Raw genomic sequence first — 14,024 nt, 5'->3', positions numbered from 1 at the left:
CGTAAATTTAAATAATAATATTCATAATAAAATTAATATTTGTTGGTTCATTAATCATTATCAGCTCAATTACAAATACAGGTGAAACTAATTAAAATTAATTGCTGATAAACGCGCCTCTAGATAGCTTTGATGGTTGAAACATTTCGGATGAATAGTAGAGATCCATGCGACGTCGATTGGGCTGAATATCGGATGTCGCGAAATTGGTACTACGAGGAATAAAATGGGACGTCCGTTATTCGTCCCGTAGGACGAATTTTGGACGGGACCAAGCTGGGCTCTATGGACCATGCTGGGACGTCCCAGGGACGATTTGTGTTTGCTGGGTTTAAATGTGGTAAAAGGGAAAACGTTTTTAATAGACTTTACCATAAACACCCACAAAGATAAAACTTTAAAAGAAAATGATAACTGAAATCAAAATATTTAGCTATACGAAACGATATTTATTCCCGCGCGACTGAAACGACGGATATCAAAACAAAAAACTGCGCGCGCATCCGATGGTGTTCCTGTTTTCTAAAGTAGCGACCGGCTAGTGTGCGATTCTCAAAAAAATGAGGCCAACGCCAGCGCCGGCGTTCTTTCGCGCTGACGACAAAAACGTATTTTGAAAAATATGGGTATCTGGCGCCAACGTCACCTTGAAGAATTTTTTATCCAGTGTGCGACGGGCTTAAGAGTTCATGTTGAAGGAGTTATTAAACTCGTTAGAGATTTAAAATTTTTAAATCAAACTTTCCCAAACTTAATGGAATATAGAAAGTTTGTAGTCACTTCGTGAATTACACAGGTAACCCTTTGTTAGAACGAAAACCTTTACCATAGTGATAGCATGATATTATATTGTTTAAACATATCACAAATTTAGTTTTGGTAGAATTTCATTGTCAAAGTTGATCCTTTCTACGTAGTAATCTTTCCCACTGTACACTAAAAAATCGCACCATTTTAAACCAGTCACGGCTAGTTGTCCCGGGTAGAAAAATGTATGAGTCCTTTTTACTTGATTCTTTATATTTTTCTTGTTAAGAAAGGGCACATTAAGTAATTCCATCGTTTCTTCAACATTTAAATATTCTTCTTTACCGCTAAACAAGGTTTTTATTTCCAAAAGGTTCCAACCATTTATTGAACTATCAAATATTAACCTGTCAGGTGTTGTTCCTAACTGCGGTATAGCTGGGTTGACGCAAAATCCTACTTTTTCACTCTGCTGGATATTTTCTCCGATGATTGATACATCCTCAAGGTTGATTCTTCGGTTAACAGTCCATCTTCCACATATTTATTTCACACGATCTTTGCCTTCCTCATTCTTTCTACAAATGCCTCAACCTTTTTCTTTCGTCTAACTATTTCACCAAATTGTGATGCAGTAATCCGCTAACGACGTTCAACCACCCATTTTGAGACTTTTATTGACTCCTGGCGGTTTTCTACAACTCCCTCGCAATTTCCATAGTTAAAGAAACATCAGGATATGTTAAATGTGTCGATGTTGCTAGAAGCTCTAGTGGAATTAATGGTGCTTCATTTTTCTTTCCATCAGGTTCTATTTGGATATCAGTCGTTGAGTCTTTAATTGTTACAATTGGTTGACATTCACATTCAAAAATAATTTAACTGGACATATTTCCAAGTTCAGCTCTTTCGAGATCTTTAGCAAAGGCACTAAGGCTGTCTTTCGATACTGGTACATTGGTACTTTCAGATTTCAAACGTCTCTCAATAATATTTGTTTCATTTTTTTTATCTTTCCTGTTCGTGTTATAATTTGTCATTATAATTTTAGATAATTCTATACAAGTTTACCTAACTTTTACACTGGGTTTGGTCGACTCGCATGGCTTATCAGTGCAGCACTTATCAAAGTCTGACACGAACGAGTTTTTCAATGTAATATTATCTAAAAAAACTCACATGTTTGCAAAATCCGAATCTCCCAGATCTACAAAAACAAAAAGCCCTAAATATTACACCTCTGCAATTTATTCTAGCGGCTGCACTGTATTTTTGGTGTTTATATAAAGCTTCAACCATCGCTTTCACAGTTACAAATTAATTTTCACAATGCAATAACACATCAGGCACCTTTTCACTTTTAAACATACGGTACCCTTCCGTATAATGCTTTTTTTCCATTAGCTTTGCTATGATATTGTAGAATATTTGAAACTTTTTTTAGTGGTGATCTGGTAGAAGTTGATGCATATTACTTAATTTACCAGACATTTCTTTAAACAATCCTAAGAAATGAAGGTAATTGGTGTGCCTTGGGTATAACATTTAATCAAGCAAACAACTTACCTTATTACTTCAATTTGCCAAATGGTCCATTTAGTTTATAAAAAGTCTTCTAAATTTAACAAATATTATCTGAAATCATTTTGCATTATGCAGAAATAAACAAACTAACGTCTAACAACACTAAACATAAGGCATAAAGTAGAAGCAACGAGAATTCTTCTAAAACACATTAGGCCTCTGCTAGACTGAGTAGACGACCTTAGCAGACGGAAATCCGGTAATTACGGGAATTTTTCGCTTTGTCCGCTAGAAGGCTCTATGGCAGTCTTGGAAATAAGGAATTTTTTTAAACTTGTCATTAGGATTAGATCCCTATTGTATACAAAAATAAACTGCTCCTTAGGACCAGTGACCTTACCTTGATTTTGGTTTCTTCTGGTCCCATTGTAAAATTATTTTTATGGAACGTGGGAAAAAGATAGATCTAGACATCTAGTCCACGTCACCCTTTCACCGCCACCACGTCAGTCAGGCCGTGCCCCGGCGCCCGCTTTACGATATTATTCATTGTAACTTAATACCACTACTAAAGGCTGCTGGTAACTTCGCAAGCCCTTCATCTTAGTCTAGACTCTCTAGAAATTTAAAATCTTCACCAGAAAACGGAATCCCTTTCATTGGGAAGAGTTCCGTTATTCACTTCAAAATATGTTGATAACCTTATTACGCCTAATACGAAAATATTACAACGAATACAATGTGATAACATAGCGATTAAAATAAATTCGCGGTTCCAGGGTGATTTCAGTGAGTACTTGATGATTTCAGAGTGAGTAGAAAGCGATAACAGCGACTACGTCATGAATGCACTTACCAAAAATTGAGTACAAATCGATAACGTTATCATTTTGGAAATTTTGTACACCGATTACAGGAAGTGGTTAACCCCTCGGTCCTGGCAAAATTCCTGCCACCTTATGCCAAACTACTTGCGATGCACAGTATTTTGTTTTTTAGCACACCTCAGCAAAGCTTCTTGGATTCTATAACCGGTGCGGAGGACAAACATCTGTATTTCATAATGGCTTAGCTAAATTTAAACCCCAAAACTAAAATTTCGGACAGCAGTTATTAATCCTAGCTTAAGACCTTTATCTGCTGACTGTACCGTGTCAATTTAATATGATAACGGCACTCAGTACAGTCAGTGACCATTGACACTTCAACAAAAGATTTAATTTCCATAAACATTGAAAATACGAACATAAAAAGTTTGCTTTAGGGGATTTGACAAAATCTGAACCAATTTTTTGCTTTTCTACAGCAATACTAACGAACAAATCTATAGTTTCTGGAAAAACCTGCAACCCATACCGACATAAAATAAAAGAACCTAAACTTTGAAAATTTTTAATTCTCAAATTCAATTTTTTTTTTAAATAGGCTGTTTTTTAGAAATCATATGAATTTCAATAAACTAAGCCTAACTGCGTGTAAATCGAAGAAGGTGCAATTAATACATTAAGCCTTTGCAATATAGGCACTTAAAACCTATTTTAAGTGGAAAAGCAAAACGTTTTGGTATTCAGATTTTTAAAACCAATTGATTAAATTTTGCTCATATTTACTAAAAATTTATGAATTTTATATTTAAAAAAAATAGATTATACTTTTCTTAAGATTATTTAGAAAGATTGGTATTTACGACCAGAGTTATTTGATTAATTAAAAAATTATTATTATATTTATTTCGTAAAAGCCTCATGTATATTGAAATAAGGATGGCTTGCATATTAAGCTAAATATGTTAAACCACTTAATTTACGCAATAAAAAGTTATCTAAAAATTTTAAATTAAAATTTAAAACATTATTTTAATTTAAACGATATTTACGCAAACATATTGGCTTTTAATTCAAATATTAAATTTTAGTTAAATGTATTTATTTTTATATGCCAACGCAAAATTGTTACGGTAATATTTCCCAAATACATATTTTCGTTTTTCAAACTACAAATTTTACCGATTTTATTGTTGCTATTTGGGTTCTGTTTTAACAAAGAGTGTTCAAAATTAATTTTTTCCTATTATTTATTGCATTAATTTTTTTAAACATTGGTCAAACGATTTGAGTTGTTAAAAATTCTAGTTTAAACCATTACAATAATAATCAGCTAGGTTTTCCTGAGACACCACTAAAGATCGTATTGCGTATTAGAGTGGTGGCTCTCAACACTCAATATTAAAATTAACCAGCAGACGTTTAATGAAAACGGGAATCTGTAGAACTCGTGAGAAACCTACTTATAACCATAGGGGAGAGCCACCAGCTGCTGTGATTGATCTTAGCATGATGGAAGTGCTGCTAACTCAGTTCCGACTTAGACGCGGTGAAAGTGAGGGCAATTGAAGTATTCCTGATTCATTGAGGATATTGTCGAGACCGGGAGAGTTTTCAATCATAATCAAGCACCATTGCATGACCGTAGGATGCCATCGTCTTCCATTAGGGTTTTAATTGAGTTGCTTAAAATAAACCAGCAAATTAACTTTTGGTTTTGTTCCAAGAATGAAGTTCTTTGTTTTAGTTTCCTGATAAATTGAAGTTTCATTATTCTCCTTTCCAAAATGCTTTTCTAAGATTTCCATTAAGAAATTGTGTTTGTCATCTTCCGACTCTTGTCCCGATTTGTCATATTGCTTGATTTGCTTCAAGATTTTCTTTTTCAGTCTCTTTATTTTACCTTGGAGTGCCTCAATTGAGAAATTAACTTAGCTTTGGACAAATTTTTGAAGTGAGTGATGCTATTTTGGCATTTATTTTTTCGTTCTTCGGGTTCCAAAAGGTTCAAAGCGATTGTTAAATATCTTGATATATTCATCGTCATTGTTCCCAATGCCAAATTGTAAACTAAATGTTTCATTGACAACCGTGTATAATTCATCTTGCCTTTTAATATACTTTGGCATTATTGATGTAGCACTCGTACCTTTAAAAGTACGTCCATAAACGACCAAAAAGGTTGTTTATTGCAATTCCAAAAATTATTCCCCAAGTTTTTTCATCTAATTTCTCAATTTTAAATAAATCTTCCAGCCTGGTTATGGACCAGCCAAGGGGCAGTTTAATTTTTTAAATATTTCACCTAACCCTTTAGTTGGGATTTGAGAATTTGGCTATATTTCGTCTGATACCACAGTATTCTCACGAAAATTGCAGGATTTTGGTGTAGAAAACATTACACGGTTACTCTCAAATGTTTGGCTTCGTTCGTCAAACATTTGAAGTTCTAGACTGGTTTCCATCTTGTCACGGAGTTAATTATTTGCACCAGAAGAAATTTGTCCATCTTCAATAATAGGTGAAACCACGCCGTCACTGCCATTAAGGATTTGCGAATAATTAGGTGCACATTGAGGTAATTGATCCTCTATAATTTTTAAGTCCTTGTCTTGTATTTGGAATTCCATATTTATATCTACTGGGGCAGAGCTGCCACCAATTTGATATGACAGTGATTCATATATGGTAATATCTGGTTCTACATTATTCTTCAGAGGTTTCAATATTGGTACCAGAGCGTACGTAAATAAAGTCGTTTACTTCTTTATCTTAAAATAACAATTAAAGCTTAAAAGTATATACTTTTCCATCATGGACTGGATCGGGATATTCCCATGTAGGGCCTTTCATACCAACAAAATGTTTCGTACATAAATATGTCTCTCCACTAATTCGTTCCATGGGATAGTCGTCTCTTCCAAGAAATTCTAGCCATTTTTTGCATTTCTCGAGACTCCGTTTGGGCTTGGGGAATGGAATAAAAAATACTCCATTCATGTATTCCTTGTGACCATAACGAGAGTCACTTTTACAATTGCGGTAAACACAAATTTTGCTCCTCATTTTCTTTGGCAAGAATGTCTGTTAGAAGTCTAAAACTGATATTGAAATGGATAAGTTTATGTGTGACCTTTTGGTCAAATACTGACTCACCAATTCAATAGAAGATTGGAAACTCCTAGTTCATTCCACCAGTTCCAAAGGATTCTTAGGTGCCCTGGTAGACGTATTAAATTAATAACTTACCAATTTAATGATGGGACTATAATCTTTTAACTAAATAATAAGAGTCGTTAATAAACAATAATGCAAAAACAATTCATCAAATTACTGGAGATCGAACTCTAAAAATTCAAATATTAACGGTAACATTTAGTTCGATGCGAATCCTTCTTGCACGCTTGAGAAAGGATAATAAAAAAGGGTAGGAGAGAAACGCTAGATGTCGCCGAACTCCATTTCCGTTTGATCCAAAAATGGGGGTAAAACGGGGAGTGACAATCCGTAAAACCGAAAAAGTGGGTCACGGCGTGTTTGTAAGACGTTGGTACTAAAGCGAAGGGTCCCTAAGCGTAGCTATTTATTAGTTCCATGTTAATGCAATCACCTAGCTGAGAAATGTCTTATTATTAAATTGAAAATCTAATATTATTTATTTTTATAAATAACAATAGTCGCAATTTAATTTTAATAAAAATATAATTATTTATTTACTATATCAGGGCCCCCAGCTATCTGAATATAGTTCAAGAGTTTACATGTAATCAAAATAAATTTGAGTAAGTAAATGTTGCAAAACATTATTCTTCCAATAATATGGCAGGAAGACCCCTTAAATTTTTAAAATCTCTTCTGTTAATATCGGTTTTTTAGTTTGCCTTAGTCGTCTGCGTCTAAAACGTTTGACTAACCCTTGCCGAAAAATCGGTAGCCCAAATATTGTCATCAAAGTTTTTTTCGTGAGATCAATTGTTTTCTAATGGAAGCCAGATAACTGCTTTACGGATTTAGAAAAAGTTGCTAATTATTCGAGTTATAAGAGACCGACGAAAGACCAACGAATAATCGACAAACAGATGATCAGAAGACTAAAAGTTGCCTAACTCAATAGTCGAAAGAGCGACAAAATGGGCGAGCTTATAGTTACCTACCAAATGGGTGAGCTTATAGTGAACTTCCAAATTGGCGAGCGTCGAAAGAGTGCCACATTGCGCGAATGTCAGCATAGCGGCACTATGGCCAAAATTGCGACCCATGACAAAAAAGGTCAATCGTCCAACAAGTGACCCATCGCCAACATAGAGATGAAATGGCCTAGAGTTACCGGATCCCCCAATTGGTCCCGCGTTGACTCTCGATAGTGAGATCAAACAGTCAAAACAACGAGAAAGGGGACGAATATAAAAGAAACGGAACAATAACTGAAGTACCCTATAAATGAGAATAGCACATGCTATTTTAAAACTACTGCGAGACATTTTTGATCTTTTTGAACGAATATTTGATTGTTCGTATCACAAGTATAAGGTTTGGGTTAGATAAAGGAAAAATTATTTTTCATTAAGAAATTTCAAAAAGAGATAGCTCAACTGGGTAATACCAACCGAATGTAGACTATATGTTGTCAAATTGCACATGTCAATAATAATTATATCAGATGAGTTTAAAAATCGTCGTCTGGAATAACAAAGCAAATAGCATTTGGTATTCATTTGAAAAAAATGCTTCATAGTAAACCGCTTGCTTTTTTAAACATTGTTATATATTGGAATATTTATTTTTACTACAATTGCTGCTATAAGATAATTAATAATAATAATTTAGGCTTCTTCTAAGAATGGATATCCTCGTCAGCTCATAGCTGATTTCCAAAAGGGCCCCTTTAAACTGCGTGGAACCTCGGCATGTCTTATCATGCATTTAAAATAACTTAAGAAAAGCTAACAACGGCTCTGATTAAACCATGCGAGTATGTGATTCCGGGGAAAAAATTGTTACTCCATTGATTTTTGGAGAGAAGCAATTCGAAAAGATACTACACATTGATCTTAACCAAATGACAAAGAAGCTGATAAGCTGTACGATACTATGAATACTATACTCATAAATTAATTTCTACGATCACCCGAAAAATATTTTCATACACTTTATTCAAATATTGTTTATAAAAGTAAGGTAATTTTTAAATTATTAGCGATGGTGAGTTAGTAATCGGTGCCTGTTATTGCGCCATCTACTAACTAACTAGGGTTTTTGGGTAGTGTCATAGCAACTCAAAGAAGTTAGTAAGTTGTCCATTTGCTGTTCTCAACTTATCAACAACCAATAAATTGTCAACTGGCATTATATCAACTAGATTAGAGTTTAAATGTCAAAATGGTTTTTTAGGTAGAGTGGCATAGCAACTCAATGAAGTTAAAAAATTGTCTATTTGTTGTTCTCAACTTGCAAACAACCTGTAAATCGGGTAAATGTTGTTTCGCGTCGAACGATTTTCTTTAGACAATATTCTTGGTTGTCTTTAGTTGAGCATAAGTTGTAGATTTTAAGAAAAGTCAATTAACGGTAGCTCAACGGTAGTCTTTTAGTTGTTGAAATTTTTGTAAGGGAAGTTTTTAATGGAAATTTCCCGGGAAAACGTTACGTACAATTGACCGTGCGAAGACACTGATTCCAGTAAATATTCATATGTTTGACAATGTTACTCCAATTGGGAATTGTCACCTTATTAACACAAAAGCCATGTTTGAATTTGCAGGTGCGAGATCTTTTCTGGGAATAAGTACCATTCCTCCTTATGAACGCGTAGTTAATATCTGTGACAATCATTATGGCAAGGGCGTGTACAGTATTTTATTTCGGGTGGGGTTCTAAATTTGCGCCCCCCTCCCCTGAGACCTAAAACTAACTTACGAATTGCACCCCTCCTTGATATTGAAAAGTAATGTCACTAAAGCCATTTCGGGTAGGGTTGAACCCCGAAAACCGCCTTTAATACGCCCTGGCATTATGGTCCCATTTTGGAGCTGAGGTTCCGATTAGCGTGATTAAAGCGCCCACTTCAATTTTAATCTTGGAATTCCAGAACAAAAGAAGTGAGAGCAACGGGCGGACAGCCAGAATTGGAAGGTATCCTTTGGATATTTCGCCAAATTAAGCAACTCGCCCTCTGGACGACCCGATTGAATTATTCTCCAACATATTTGGGTGCCGTTTAACCTACGGAAAAGGAATATTTGGGGGTGTGACCTTAGAGTGCTTGGACGAAACTCTTCACAGCGTCGCATGATAATTTTGGAACGGCGTAAGACCGACGGAAAAATAATATTTGGGGGTGCGACTTTAGAGCACTTCGCAAAAGCAAAAAAGGGGCAACCGTAACCTAAGGATTTGGCGAGGAAGAAGGAAAATTTTCATTTGCGACCTTAGAGCGCTTTGAAAAAATACGAAAAGCCAATCCTTAGAGTTTATTTAATTCTGATAAACTAGACTTTGTATGAGTAGTCCTGATCTGAATAGTTGATGCTTAGGATCTTCTAATTAGTTTTGCAGGTTTCGCATTATTAAATGCTAAATCTTGTTCTTTCCATTGATATACCGGGTGGTATGGATATGAGTACCGAAACTTTTATATTGTTTTCTATGGCTCTATACGAGTTTTAAATGTCAAGTGAACCATGATCCTATAAAGTCCCGTTTCAGAGTTCTCAAAAATCGGACTAAATAACATCGAAATCAACGCAACTGTGAAATCTTTATTCTTCCTTGACCCCAATTGTTGTCATAAATTTATCGGTTGTTTTAATAATATCCCGGGAGAAATTGACCTTAACGCATGCTTAGATGATACTAAGGAACTGCGGATGGTCCTGTGCAATGTCCACAAACCAATGGCAGAAGTTGATACTGTGAGAATCGTCGGCTTCGTTTATGGCCTAGACTTTCCGAAGGTGGTAAGGGTGATAACGACATCCATGTAGAATTCTCCTCACTATGACATGATAAACGCCCAGCTGCCTACCAACTTGATGGGTACTTGTACTTGGCTCATTGTCGAAAATTGTCATTACCTGACACTTTTCAGACAAAAGGTTTATTAAAGCCGAAAATGTAAACGAAGTTTGAAATTGAAGTAATGACCTGTTCTTCTACATCAAGTGGAACGTTTCGCACTCCCTGTCGCGAGGGTTGGAGTGTAGCAGTTTATCGTAAGTGCTGGTGCACACTTTAAAATGGTTGTCTATTTGGTATTCCTCTACTGTGAGAGGTTTCTTGGTGCAATCTACGGGCTTCATCCTCTTCCTTCGGTTCTTCCGTACATAAAGTGCATGTCCACGTATTCAGAGTTGGTAAAAAATACCTGGGTGTAAAAATCTTTCGAAAGTCAATGACGTCGTAATGATGATGAAATTTTCGGTATAAGGATAGAATTATATGAATAGCTATAAAAAGGGTCCAAAATATTCATTTAAAATGCCTTAAAAATTAGAACATAATTCTTATACGGTCGTTGCTTTTTTCCTCATATGACTATTTATCCACGACGTTTGGTAGGAGTAGTTTCTGATAACGTCACCGGATATTTTCACTGAAAACTGATAAATTCTGTTAATATTTTAATTTAACATCATCGAAGATGAATAGTTGATAAAACCTTGAAAATATAATAGCAACATTAAGCTTAAATCTTTAAATATATATCATTTAAGCCTTTCAGATTTTAATGTATACGCGAGATCCTGAGGCTGAAATAACTTGGCACCACCATCTTACGCATTGTACCAACTCACGTGAAATAAAAGTGTTTAAAAGTTACTCGATAATTTTAGCCATGACCTTTTTTATGTGATATTATGTTTTCCTATCATTTGAATGAAATTTATGATGTTCCGTCGAGGATTGATATCAGTTCCATCTTTATCAGTAAGCCATATTGGCTTATCATTGAATCATAAAATAAACAACGAGGATAATTGTATTAAGGTTAAAAACATATCAAGCGATCCGCTAGTTCGCAATTCTTAATTTTTAATTTTGCAGATGGAAAATCAAAATAAGAGCGGTAAATAAATATTGAAGACTGTTAAGAATGTTTGGTTGTTTGGCTCTGATCCATTAAATCTTATCCAAACATTGAATAAGCGAAATTCATCATTTATATTAGATCGGGCAGAGTTGAAGGATAACATCGAAATTGTTATTTCGAAGGAAACAAACATATCAAGATATGCAGGAATGGTGGCGTATCAGAACCATCCTTTATATATCGATTATAATGGCTTGTCGGCTTCCAAATCAACGAGAAGAAACACAGCGCTTTACGAGACATTTTGGCAGGGGTTAGTTAGTTCATGTGTTCATCGAGCACAATGAATAGAAAGATTCTGATATATCAGGCGGAAAATGTTAATAATGAATATCTCCCTACACAATTCAAAACAATTTAAATGGGACTGGTCAAGCTTTAACCACTTAGATAGCCCTATAGCCCGTTAAAAACTTGTTGAGGTTAGTGTAGGGAGCTGTTGGCTTGCAGGGCTTGCCACCACCCTCCTACGCATTGTAAACCGGCCACCTGCATTAAAGGCTTTAAAAGTAGCTCGATGACTTAGGCCTTGTGTATTAGCCTAGCTGATTATTGATTATTATTAATTTATGGCAAAAACCGCATATTAAAATATTAAGTGGCTAATTTTTAATAAAATAAAGAAATTTCAGGAAATTAAAAAGTGCGCGTCCGTTGTGACACCTGGTTAGAAATCGATGAGACAGAAAAACAACATAAAACGCCCGCTGCTCTACACGCGAAAGATTTGTTTTGGACGCTAGGCGCGTTCCAGTTATACGAGACCTAAGCCTAAATTGCGCGATTTTAAAAGTTAGGATAGTTCGAAAATCGCTCACTAAGGTGTTGCTGGCGCTGGCGATACACCTTAAGACAACTTGGCGTTAATTTGCGTTTCAACTTTTTAGGCCAAAAACTATTTTTTCAAGACAAAAAAGGTACTTGTAAGTATATTGAGCATCTGTCGTTCTTTTGATATGCAAATAAGATTTGTCAATGGAATTCTATTACTGGTTCTAGTTTTTATTTTGATCGATTGCGGCTGTTTTTCTTGAAATGGCTATGAAGTGTATTGAAATGTTCACGGTTTATTCTCAAAGAAACAAAACAATAGAATTTTTAGATGTTATTTTCCAAAACCATTGTCATGGAATCATTAATGCAAAAATGACATTTCTGGTCAGATTAAAGTTTTTACTGTAGATTCTTATGACGAATTTGTTAAGTTTATTTTCAATGAACTAAGCTTTAATTATGTTGACGCAGTTTTTTAGTCTAACCGTGAGACATTCCTTAGTTTATCAAAAAACATAACAATAAATAACTATCTTCTGGCTTTTAAACGAATTTCGTAATAAAATGTTCTTCATAATTACAGCCTCGGGTAATTTGTAAGTCTGTTTTTTTCTGGTTTTCATTAAATACAAGTTGTTAAGCCAAAATATACTTCTACTCGGAAGAATTGTCCCTAGTGGTATTAATTTCTCGAGACGACCCTTAAAGATATCTCCGCAATTAAGAGTTATTTGTTAAAAATGTTATACCAGTTCTATACAGCCCGGTATAAAATTTTAATTATAATTAAAATAATGGAGACGAAACGACCAATTTTAATTTATTCAGAATATCATCAGTTAAGTAGTTACAACAGTGAGTTAGACGTACTACATCAATGCCCAATTGAATTAAACCCTTTTTACAATACAAGATTATCAGTTGCATATAATACAAAGCAAATTTTAATGAAAGAAATATCTACAGAGGGTATTATAACGACCGTTCGCTTTTTGGTTTATAATTTTAACGGAATCGGGCCGATTTTAATTTAACGATAGTTTATCGAAATTTTGTTAAAAGAATATTCCCTAAGGCCGCGCGATAAATTTACGAGAATAATTTCCCGTCGCCGTTATATCGAAAATTTATTTGATTCGGGATTGCCAGAACTGTTATGTTGTGGGCGAGTGATTAGAAAATAAAATGGCAACCAGAATTATGCAAAATTATAACTGTGTATTTTTATTCAGAACAGTCTTTGGAACGTTCTAGATTTAACTTTCACCAATAACCCAAAAATATATATCCCTTCTACGTAATTGTACAGAAGTGGTACTCAAGTGTCTAAGACTAGTAAATATCATAAATTATACTGAGTAATTTTAACTAAATTCAAACTACCTAACTATAAAATCTGTCTTAATTAACATCTGAGAGCTGTTCGCTCATAATTACTTCCAATCTACTTAATTTCCCTCATAGGTTGAGTTGATAATTTCAAGGGTATAATTAGGTTATTCCAATTTCTTTAACAATTTCAGTCTTAAACACGCACTGTTCATACACTTAAGTCCATTCACTCACGTTCCAAACGCGAAACACAATTTATCTCTTTTCTTGACCGAAGACCGAACATACTAATTAAAACCGCAAAGTTACCTCATAACTTTTGACCGACACCAGGACCCCGTCCTGTAGTAGTTCATCTGACAGCCAAGAACTAAGAAAGACTAAATCTTCTATATTGAAGGCAACGGCCTTATATACTTTTAATTTGTGTTTTTTTTTACCCGTCGAGATTTGACTAAAGTTCTCCACACGGTGGCACTAAATTATTACTTTGATATAGTTTCTGCGGGAGTTTTGAATAATTATCCTTTTTCTAAGCGATATTAAAAGGTAACAATGAACTACTTTTTGTGTTTTAACGAAATTTTGTTAATAATACCTCGTAGACCTAGAAGTAGCTTTTTCTAACCGACTCACAGTGGGGCAAACTGAGCCAAAACCTGGCCAAATGTTAAAAAAAAATCGCACGTACATGTATGAATTTTATTTTAATTTATAATATTTGTTTATAAACC

This window comes from Leiobunum rupestre, chromosome 7, assembly GCF_980474605.1.
Source record: "Leiobunum rupestre chromosome 7, qqLeiRupe1.1.hap1, whole genome shotgun sequence".
Classification (NCBI taxonomy): Eukaryota; Metazoa; Arthropoda; class Arachnida; order Opiliones; family Sclerosomatidae; genus Leiobunum; species Leiobunum rupestre.
The sequence above is the reverse complement of the archived record's forward strand: the minus strand, read 5'-3'. Positions refer to the sequence as shown.